We start from the raw sequence: 12,070 nt of genomic DNA, 5'->3' as shown, positions 1-12,070 counted from the left end.
AAATATTGCCATCATGCAACGTTGAAATGTAGCCGGTGCATTGCACAACCCAAAAGGCATCCGGCGGAAGGCATACGTACCAATAGGACATGTGAATGTCGTCTTTTCTTGATCTTCCGGGGCAATTGCAATCTGATTGTACCCCGAGTATCCATCTAGGAAACAGTAATGGGAATAACCCGCAATCCTATCAAGCAACTGATCTAGAAATGGCAACGGGAAGTGATCTTTTCTCGTCGCCGTGTTCAACTTTCTATAATCCATGCAAACTCTCCATGAGTTCACCAATCGAGTTGCCAAAACTTCGTTCTTCTCATTGACAGTCACGGTTATTCCCCCTTTCTTCGGTACACATTGCACCGGGCTGACCCACTCACTATCAGAAATGGGATAGATCATCCCAAATTTCAGCAATTTCTTTACCTCTTTTTCCACCACTTCTTGCATGAGTGGGTTCAACCTTCTTTGTCTCTCCCTTACCGGCTTAGCTCCATCTTCCATCAAGATTTTATGCATGCATATTGCGGGGCTAATCCCTTTGATATCGGCTATGGACCATCCTAGAGCTTGCTTATGCGACTTCAATAGCTCTATTAACTTGGATTCCTCTTCATTATTCAACAAAGCCGATACTACTACCGGTAGAGTTTCCTCCTCACCAAGGAAGGCATATTTCAGATTCGTTGGGAGTGGCTTCAATTCAAGCTTTGGTGGTACTTCGATTGAAGGTTTCACATCTGCTACAAAAGTATCCACCACACATTCATTTTCTAGACTTGGTTGATCAATTTGAGCATCTTCACTTTCATCAAAATCTACTTTGATTGTCGAACCAAAGTCTCTTTCCAAACTCCCCTTATCATATACACTTCCTTCCATTCTAGCCGAGCAACACATCTTATCAAAGATGCACTTGTCAAGGACATCAACCCTAAAACACGTTTTTGCATCACTAGGATGCTTCATCGCTTTCTCCACATTAATGGTCACTTGCTCACCATTAATTCTAAACGTGACAGAGTTGTCTTTCGCCCCAAGCAACACGTCTCCCGTGGCAAGAAATGGTCTACCAAAAAGAATTGGTACCTCTTTGTCCTCGGGCATGTCCAAGACTATGAAATCCACGGGGATGACAAATTTGTCTACCTTGACCAAGACATCCTCTACTATTCCAGTGGGCTTCACAATGGAGTGATCAGCCAATTGTAGAGCAATGTCGATGGGCTCCATTCTGTTCTCCAGTCCAATGGCACGTGCTGTTTTCAACGCCATCAGTGAGATCCCCGATCCTTGATCCAATAGACATTTGGTGAAAATTGTGTTGCCTATCTCACAAGGAATCACACAACTTCCCGGATCCCTCTTCTTCATGGGCATCATTCCCGAAATCAGTTGTGAGCAATTCATGCTCAATGCCACTATTCCTTCGTCTTGAAGTTTCTCCTTGTTTGCCATCATGTCCTTGAAGAACTTGGAGAACTTGGGGAAATTAGTGAAGAGGTCCACCAATGATACATCCACATTCACTTTACGGATCACGTTCATCATCCACTCAAAGCTTTTCTCTTTAGGGACCCTCTTCTTCCTCTTGGATGGATATGGTGGAGGAGGAATGTGATCGGGGAAGTTGAACTTGCTTTTCGGATCTAGTGCTGGACTTGTCATCATCTGTCTCTTCGATTCCATCTCTACACTCTTCTTTCTTTTCTCTTCTGCTGAAAACCTTTCACTTACCTCGGATTCTACACCATGTTCCTTGCTGCCGGACGCAGCCTGTTCTTGACCATGTTGGGCACCCTGCACCAACGCGGGACTTCCCTTACATGCCTCGTCCGCCCCTGCGTGCGAGGAATGCAAGCCTAACATCTCATCCGCCCCTGCGTGCGAGATGCCGGAAGTACCTTGGCCGTCCATTGATGGTGTCGAATCCAACTCACGACCACTTCTCAATACCACTGCTTTACACTGTTCGTTGCCTCTCGGGTTAGGTACGGTATTACTCGGGATGGTATTAGGAATCCTCGTGTGTGATGCTGTGGCAAGCTGCCCAATCTGCGTCTCAAGATTCCTCATTGTCGCCTCCATCTGCCCAAACTTTTCCACCGTCCTTTCCTTGAAATTTTCATTCTCCTTTTGACTCTTAGTCATGAAAGAGAGAATCTGCCCCAACTGATCCTCGACGGTTGGCTTCTTCTCATAACCCGGCGGTTGAGTGTTGTTCCTCCATTGGTTGCCCGAGTTGTTGCTAGGACCAGCCTGATTCCATCCCGTTTGTTGAGGCCTCCAATTTTGCTGATTGTTATATTGGCTGCCTTGATTGAACCCTTGGCGATTGTTGCCAATATAGTTTACATCCTCCACAGGTGGTCCTTGAAGACTTGGGCACTGATCAGTATGATGCCCCCCTTGGCACAACCCACATCTCATCACCGTCACAGCTTGGGGTTGAGGAGTCAGTTGAAGAGATTTAACTGCCTTTGTCATCGACGACATTTGAGTGCTAATGTCCGCCAGTTGAGCCTCAATTGCGGTCACTCTTTCCGCATCTTTTGTAGCACCAAATGTATCTCCTGCTCTATCAGCCCCTCGCCTTGGATTGTGCCAATTCCGTTGATTGTTGGCCAGCCTTTGAAACAGAGCCCTCACCTCATCGTGAGTTAGATCATCTAGGTTCCCATTCGAACCTGCGGTCACCAATCCCGTGCCTTCACTGTTGAGACCTTTGTAGAACTTGAGGAGCTCATGCCCTGGAGCAAGACCATGGCTCGGGCATTTCCTAAGCAATTCAGTGAACCTCTTCCACGCTTCCGCAAAAGACTCATCATATTTCTGTCGGAAGGTAGTGATCTCCTCTCTCAACTTCTCAATCTTCATCGGAGAGTTATATTCCAAGAGGAACAACATCTTCAACTCTTGGAATGTGGCTATGTTGTATCCCGGAATAGAATCATACCACGCCCGTGCTTTATCCCTCAGTGAGAAAGGGAATAAGGTCCTCTTAATCTGATGATGGTCCACATTCGGGGGTCGATGAGAGTTCGTCAATTCGTAGAACGCGTTGAGGTGGCTTATTGGATCCTCATCGTCTCGCCCATGGAAGAGATTTCCCCCGTTCACCAAGCTAATGTAATGAGGAGGAATGTTCACGTTGTCATTCGCGTAGGCGAATTCTCCTAGAAAGTCGACTCCCGACCTAAGAGTGTCACCGAACCTTCCTCCAGGTAGTGGGACAGCATTGTTGTTATTATTGTCGGCCATCGACTCAGCTTCTAGATCACTGTCACTATTCTCAAACAATGGGTTATCTCTGATTGGACTCGGCGAATCCTGTTGAATTTCAAACCCGGCTGAACTTCCTGACCCTTTCCTTCTTTGATAACAGAGTAATCCGAAAGGCGGTGTACCCTGAGATCTCGTGTGCATTCACGACTTTTTTTTTTATCTACACAACGGAAAATACACCAAGCACAAGCACAATATATTTCCTAATTACCGAAAGCGAGACCTCTCGACAACTTCGGGGTAAGTACTATAAAAAGTGTGTGCTTAAGTGAAAAACTAAACTACCTAAAAACTAAACTAAGAGTTAGCTAAAAATTACCTAAAATAAAACACTCATTCGTCTTCGAGTCCGGACGTGGTAGATGGCTATCACACCGTAGAACACGAACAAAGTACCTATAAAACTCAAAAAGAGAAAATCAAACAAAATAAAATAAAAACTAAAACAATTAAGCATAAACAAGCTATTGCCTCCCCGGCAACGGCGCCAAAACTTGATGCGATATTTTAGAGTTCTTAATCAAAGCATAAAGATTATCAAGTTTAATTATTTTAACTCTAATAATACTACACTACTGCAAGAATACAGTATCGTAGTAGTATTTCAAGTGTCGATCCACAGGGAGGCGAGATTGCTTACGCTTAATAAGACTACACAAAGCATAAAAATATTTTGTTTTGATTTTGAGATGGTTAACTAATTTAAACTACTGAAACGAGATTTTTAATACGAGAAAGACAAGTCACTCCAAGTTGCTCACTAAGCTTGCGTTGTTTTACACCATTTACAACGAAACATACGACGGGATTATAATTATCAACCTAATCGCGTGCACTGAACATGTCTACGACGTATAGTTCACAGTCAGCTGAACACTTGTTCCATGAACCAACTTTCAACGACATTTAATTCCTGCGGATGCGCGGGAATAAATGTCGTCTACTATAATCACTTACCTAATCCACTATCAATTTATCCCCTGAACAGTTCTAAATCGAAAGCATACCAACAAACGATCAATCCTAAGCTATGTTAAAGAGACAATAGTTAAGATTTAACAACACTACATCATTAGCCAAAAACGTAGCATTTTAATTATCAAACACATTGTTGGTATCAAACATACGATTCAAGGTGTTAAAACAAATACACAAGCCTAGATTACAACTCGGAGCAACAAAGAGAGCCTAGCCTATACACATGGTAGAATGTAGAAATAAAACCATAGGTGTGATGCTCTCGTCGAGTGGAGTCGGGATTCGGGAATGGATGGTCGGAATAATGGCCGGAATGCCTTCCTTCTCTTCTTCCTCTCCTCCTTTCTCTCTATTTTTCTCTGTATATCCTCCTTTCTAAATCCGTCTCCACCTCCAATTCATTTTCCCATCTTTTTTAATCCTTCAACCGCTGGGTCAACTGCAAAATCGCAGTTACGCGACTAAAACGCCCGACCGGGCGAATTCAAAGGAGGTAATCGCCCGACCGGGCGAAAGGCTACTGCATGGCCTCGCGGAAAACGCCCGACCGGGCGTTTAGTTGAAATCAGAACGCCCGACCGGGCGAACTTTCTGGAGTCCGCATGCACAATATGGAAACGCCCGACCGGGCGTTTAGCAACATCAAAACGCCCGACCGGGCGAACTCTCTGGAATCTCAGCTATGCATTTCCGACGAACTTCCAGCTTCTAACACCCGAAACTACACTCAAAGCACGACTTGGTGAGTTATAATTAACATGAAATCCGGGGTAAAGAATAGGAAATAAGCTTCGCATCAATGACACATAGGATTTTTAGTCGCCGGAAAACACATGGTCGGGTCAATTTGGGAAATACCAGCGACCCGACAAAGTTGGTGACTTTATACGCCAATTTTAAAGGTCGTGGAAAAAACCGACATTCGGGCAAAGTTGATGACTTTTAACGCAGTTATCCCTTTTAATAACAAAAATAATTTATCGTATAGAGAAATTAATGATAAATAGATAAAAACTAATTTTAATATATGAACATAATAGAAAATTTAATTATTATTTATAGAGTGAACTAACATAAAAAGTCTCTGACGTTTCCATTTGTTTCACTCCAGACCCCTGACTAAAAAAAATATCGCCACAAGTCTCTGGCCTTTAACATAATCACATATCAGATATTTGTAGCCATTTTTCGGACTAAAAGGCCCTTATGCCTTGAAGGGCATTTCAGTCATTGCCCTCTGTTGCAGGCCTACTCTGCAGGGAGGCTGCACTTTTGCAGAAATTAGGTCTGCACACTGCACTGTGTCAACTCAAATTTGATGTTCCACATACTGCGTGTTACTATGCATCTGTATTTTGAGTGTATGCAAATAAATTTCTCTTCTTCCTTCTCTCACTTCCTTCTCTCACTTATGTTTAATTTCTAGATTTAGTTTGAGTGATTATTGATTGAACTTATGTTTAAGTTGCTGTGTGATCTAGCTGGGCGAATGAACTTGATTTGAAAATTCTTCAAATGTGTATAATGAGAATAATTATTTACGGAAGACATGCTAGAATTTTGAGCTAAGCCTTTTTGTGGATTCTGATTTAGACCTCAGTAGGCTATTCGAAATTTTCTTCTAATTTTATCCTCACAATTATTGAATTCAATACTCTTCCTTAATAGTAAGGAAGTAACTGTAATACCTTTAATCGCAATTACTCAACTAACATTGGTAGGTTAGAAATATATGGTAAAATGTTTGATTTGATAGAAAGGAGTGAATTGTGTTTATTTTTTTCATTGTGGATTTCTGGAAATATATTGTAGGTTAAGGGTATCCACAGTGGTGATAGCCTAGCAATAGCCCAGCCATAACCCAGCCACAAACTCCTCCTGTCACGTTATCAATACTAAAAATCCTCCTGCCACATCAGAAATAGCCCAGCCATAGCCTAGCCATATCATAAATAGCCCAGCCACATCAATAGTCACATCACTAATAACACAATATACGGAATTTAATTTACGAGACATATACGGGAAACATTAATAATACTATTTTAATTTTAAAAAAAGTACAATTAATTAAAAAAAGTACAATAAATTAAAAAAATTACTAAAATTTTTAAAAAGTACATTAATAATAAAAATTACATTAAAAAAAAGTACATTACTTAAAAAAAATCACTCGGTGGCTCCCTCGATTCCGTCGTCGCCGTCGCCACCGTCACCGCCGTCGCCGTCACCGCCGTCTCCGTCGCCACCGCCTCCGTCGCCACTGTCACCGCCGCCTCCGCTGCCACCGCCGCTGCCGCCTCCACCCAGATCGTCATTCATGCTCTCGAGCAATGTGAAGAGAAATCTCATATCCTGGGGGTCCGTCGCCGCTCGCCATTCGGCTAACGTCTTCACCATCATCTGGCACGTTTGTTGACGCGCGAAGTACTTGAGATCCTCTGCAGACTGGCGGTCAAAGGGGGATGCCGACTGGACCTCCTGGGAACCCCCGGCGACCCCCCTCGCCGCTCGTTGCGCCCGCTTTTGCCCAACGGGGCGAGGTCGGCGGCCGAACGAACGAGGATTGGGGAGCACCTGGTCCGTCTCGGGGAGGTCGTGGGAACCACCGCTGTTGCCGCTGAAATCCCCGATATAGTTCAATCGTTGCCGTTTCGGCCAGCCAGCATCGACACCTACTCGGAATTTCTCAGAGTCGTTCAGCACAAGATAGCAGTTCCAGTAGGTGAAGTCCTTATACAACCCGGGCTGGGGGAAGGCTTTCTCCGCTATCCTCCTGCAGTCGTCCTCCGTTTGGCCACTACTCTGCATGCGGAGGGCGTTGGCGTACAAACCCGAAAATCGGGAGACGGCAGCCCTGATTCGGTTCCACGCCTTCCGGCAATCCTCCCCGTTGTGTGGCCTCCCCTCCGGGCAAAATCGCTGGTAGGCTGCTGCTACCTTGCCCCACATGTTGACGATCCTCTGGTTATTAGAAACAAGAGGATCGTCGCAAACACTCACCCACGCCCTTGACAGGGCAACGCTCTCCTCGTCCGTCCACCTTCTCCGTGCCGTGGGGTCATCCCCACCCGGCTGCGACGACTCCCCGACCTTTTTTCCCTTGCCCTTCTTCTTTGGGGCGCCACTACCCTGCACTGCTCCCCCCGTTTGAACGGGAGTTTCCGGAACTCCGAGACTATCAAACCCCAAATCCGCCAACGAAAATTCATCAAAACCGCTCGGCGTGAGTTGCGCATCCGTTGGGGTCGATGTGTGCGACGAAGCAGTGCTGAAATCAAAACTGGGGCGATAGACGTTCCCCCGCGTCACCTGCGTCGCCGGTACTCCCCCCGGCGTCCCCTGCGTCGCCGAACCTCCCCCGGGCATCATCTGCATATTGGGTGCCCACCCCGGCATCATCTGCATATTGGGTCCCCAACCCGGCATCGCCGGGAACCCCCCGGCGGACTCCCTCCGGTCGGCATCCCGGGTAGCATCTGCTGCCACGGGTACATGTTGTAGTACCCGGGCATCTGATTCCATCCGCCTCCAACGGGGATTGGGGGAGTTTGAGAACCACTCGTCCCTGAACTAGGCTCATTGTTTAGATCCATTTCTCGGTGTTGATCTTGTATAGAAATTAAGATAGAGAGAGTACTCGTTAATACAAGTGGTGCGAATGAAAATGAAGTGCAAATCGCGTATATATAGTGTCTCGAAAATTTAAAAAAAAAAACAAAAAAACCGCTGGGCGATGCGCTGGGCGATCCCGACGCTGCAATGGCGCCGAGCGGATCGCCCAGCGCATCGCCCAGTGCCCGTCGACCGCCTAGCGCTAGGCGATTTTTAATTCCGAAAAACCGCTCGGTGGTTTTCGGAAGCTGCAATGGTTCGCCTAGCGACCGCCTAGCGCCGGCGCTCGGCTAGGCGGTGCGCTAGACGCCATTGTGGATAGCCTAAAAGATGTACATTTTCCCACTAATGATATGACACTTCTCCAGTTCCTTGTTAAGATATCACCCTTTTTAAGTAGTAGGAGTAGAATTTTTCTGCTACTCTTCTTCCTTCTGTCGATTTTCTTCTGCTATTACTCTCTGGCTGGATTTTGTGGCGCCGATCTCTGTTTAAGGAAGACGAAGAGGAGGACGAAGGAGGAGGACGAAGAGGAAGAGGTCGATTAGTTTTTTTTTTTTAATTTCTTTCTTTTTGTTCTTATTAACATTGATTCGTGGCATATTTTGGGGAAATTCTTTCAATTGTCAGAGACAAGCAATTATATATTTTCATATTTTAGAAAAAAAAACTGCTGCATAATTTATTGAACTCGCAAATTATGGTCTTCTAATTTTGTATTAGGCAAATTTCATTGTCTGAAATTCAGTAAATTATTACTAATAAAGTTAAAATGTTTTTATTACTTTTATGAAACAAAACAGAATTAAAATGTTTGTCGTTCAAATAATTTATCCACACGGCCACACCTAAATACTTTGAATATAAGATAATTCCATTAATTTTTCATTATTATTATTGTTATCATTCAATTTTACAAAATTACAAATTTACGGTTTATATTTTCAAACAGTTTTTATCACATATTATCTCGTTGATTATAGGTGACTAAGCACTTTATTAATTAAATGGGATAAAGAAAATAAAAAAGGCAAACAATATTAAATGTGACTACATGCACCAAATTGATCAGTCATTTAAACAGTAAGTAAATGTTCATTAATTTGTGGTTAAAACATTAAAAATTACTAGAAATGGATTGTTACGTACCTGAACTATAAATACCATATTAATTAGTATAAATACCATACCCATGTCCTTTTTTAAATATTGAAGGATATATCCAAATTAATTTGTGATATTAAAACTACCCCATACTTCAAAAACTACATTGGATGATTCTTATATGTATTGACCATATTTTCTAGGAGAATGTTGTTTTAATTATAATCCATATTTATTTTAATTAATTTTAAAATACAATGTTATAAATAAAAAAGAAGATGGGACATGGCGTGAAATTTTTGAAATGTATTTGGTAAATCACAAATGGAGTCTGGTATACGTGGCACGGCTAACGGCTGACGCACAGCCGTCAAATCGCGTCAGGTCGCAGGCTGACACTGCAGAAGTCCGTGTGATATGCCCATAATGCCCTTTTAGGGCTGAAGGGCCTTTTAGTCCAAAAAAACCTCATACGTGATTATGTTAAAGGCCAGAGACTTGTGGCGATATTTTTTTTAGTCAGGGGTCTAAAGTGAAACAAATGGAAATGTCAGAGACTTTTCATTTAGTTCACTCTTATTTATAAGTAGAGGTATTAAATGCTTAAATATTTAAAGTTAATCATCGTTTATGATTTTGTATTAGACTGTGTCTATCTAATCCAATAATTAAGGTATGCCACTATCAATTTGGTGAATAACGATTAATTTTTTGAAGAAAAAAAGTCAAGGTATGCGCCACTATCAATTTATCACGAAGAACTTTTTTAAGAACTTTTTTGGGTAGGTAGTTTTATAGCAAAACTAAAGTCACATTTTTAATATGGGTTGCCGTTTGTGAAGATTAGGTGTCCTCAACAGCATAGGAATCTTTAAATAATTATTACTTCTAGGAATCTTTTATGGGGAGAGATGTCCTGCTGAGCGCTCAATTTGAGCGCCAGCGTGAGCTACTAAACTAATTTTCTCCTTTTTCTTTTATTTTTAAAAAAATTTTATTGTCTATAAATCTAATTCTCCATCAACATTATTCATAACCAAGCAGTTTCCTCTCCATGAATTTTTTCTCTAAATTGATATTCCACAAAACATTTGCTTTCATTTTCTCCTAAAATCAAAATTGCAGAGATGCGAAACCCATAACAAATTTCTTATTCTCACTCTTGCCTATTGCCAATGAAATTACTGCAATTAAATATTTTAATAAAAGCGTCGTCAAGAATTGATTCAGAAAAAAAGAGAAGAAAACACAAATTTGCGTCGATGGCAGAAAATATTGATTAAGCAACAATGAAGATAAATTTCGCGAGAATTCAGTTGAATCCAAGTTCTTTCTTCAATTGAATTTAATGGTAAAAGAAAGTTAACAAAAACTGAAAACAATAAAAAATGGAAATTATTCGCCTCTTATTCGGGATATCAATTTCGCCATAATTTAATTGAATCTAAGTTTTTTTTCTTCTTCTTCCGGCTGGGTTGAATCAAAGGAATTAGAAAGTCAGGTGATGATTTCTTCTTTCTGCTGGATTGAATCGAAGGGATGAGAAATTCGGTGAGGATTTCTTCTTTCTACTGGGTTGAATTGAAGGGATGAGAAAGTGAGTGAGGATTTCTTCTTCCCTCTGGTTGAATTAGACGGAAGCAAAAGTGGGTGAAGAAAGAGAAATTGATGGATAATGAAAGTAAAAGAGAAACGTGGAAGGGAGGAGAGAGAAAATATACTCACGCTCAAGTGTCGCTCAAATTATCATTTCTACTTTTATGGGTTATATTATACCGTTAATTCGTCCCTAAATTGCTAACTATAATTAAATGATAGGCATTGGATCATGAAAATATTAATATAATACACAAGATTATTCAATACTATTATTCAAGTTTCTTTCTATATTAAATTTAAATTTAAATTTAATTTTTAATCTATATTTTATAATTTCACATTAATATAACTTAATATACTAATTTTTCACTAAAACTACACACATCATCAATAAGATTCTTAAGGAACTTTTTAATGAACAACCTACTACGTCTAATGAACAACTACGAAAACTAGCAAAAAAAAATTCACTAAAACTACACACATCATCAATAAGATTCTTAATGAACTTTTTAATGGATATAATTTTTAAATGGTTGGCATTCCAATTCATTCGGTCACTTTTAAAAGCTTTGTTTGTGGCTAAAATTTGGAGGCAGAATGTGGAATTGTGGCCAGAAAATTCTCATCATCCATAACAAGTCGAAAGTCTAACACCACTGTCAACTGCTCCCTCCCCCTCCCTCTCCCTCTCCCTCATCCATCAATCTTCACTAGAGAGAGAGAGTGATGCCCCAAAAGTCTCCAATACATGTAATTGCTTTTACTACATGATACCATATTGAATAGAATTTTGAATTCATGGTATCTGACCACAATTCCATCGCATGTAAAATCTGACCACAATTCCATCGCATGATTTACATGATACCATATTGAATAGAATTTTGAATTCATTGTATCTGACCACAATTCCATCGCATGATTTACAGGGGATAGAAAAATTCAATCACAATAGGCTACAAATATATTTGAAACTCATCAATTACATTGAATTGGGGGTAGAAAAATTCAATCGTAATACACAACTAATTTACTATTCACAAAGAATTTCATAATGAAAAAGATAATAGAGAAATAGAGAAAGAACGGAAAATGAAGAACTGACCGGATGAAGTCCTTGCAGATGAAATTTCAAAGAAACCTTCGTTTCTGGCAACTTGTCGAAAAAAAGCAAGAAAAGAGAGGGAGAAATTCTACAAAGAGAATGAATCTAGATAGAGAAGAGGCAGATCACCCTCAAATTGCAGTGAATACGACGGCAAATCCGCCTCTCTATGTCAACGATGGAGGATTGTTGTGAATGGGAGATAGACGGCTAAAGGGTATGAAAAGGTTATGAATGAGATTTTTTATTTTATCTGGATCCATAAATTGAAGTAGGAATAGTATCCCACCAAATTGGTAAGATACGTATCTACATATTTTGAGGCATTATCTGCGGGCTCAAGATGGGCCATTGTGAATTACCCGGGCTTCATGATAGTGTAAA

General features: G+C 41.3%; 1 non-coding gene across 1 annotated transcript; it reads left to right on the top strand.

The window, feature by feature from the left end:
- The first annotated feature begins 2,755 nt into the window (after window positions 1–2,755).
- LOC121810153 lies at window positions 2,756–2,862 on the top strand. Its single transcript, XR_006052410.1, has one exon. It is a non-coding gene; the product is annotated as a small nucleolar RNA R71 (small nucleolar RNA).
- The last annotated feature ends 9,208 nt before the right edge of the window (window positions 2,863–12,070 follow it).

The sequence above is a fragment of the Salvia splendens genome, chromosome 6 (assembly GCF_004379255.2).
Source record: "Salvia splendens isolate huo1 chromosome 6, SspV2, whole genome shotgun sequence".
Classification (NCBI taxonomy): Eukaryota; Viridiplantae; Streptophyta; class Magnoliopsida; order Lamiales; family Lamiaceae; genus Salvia; species Salvia splendens.
Note: the sequence above shows the minus strand (reverse complement) of the source record. Positions and strands in the feature narration are given on the sequence as shown.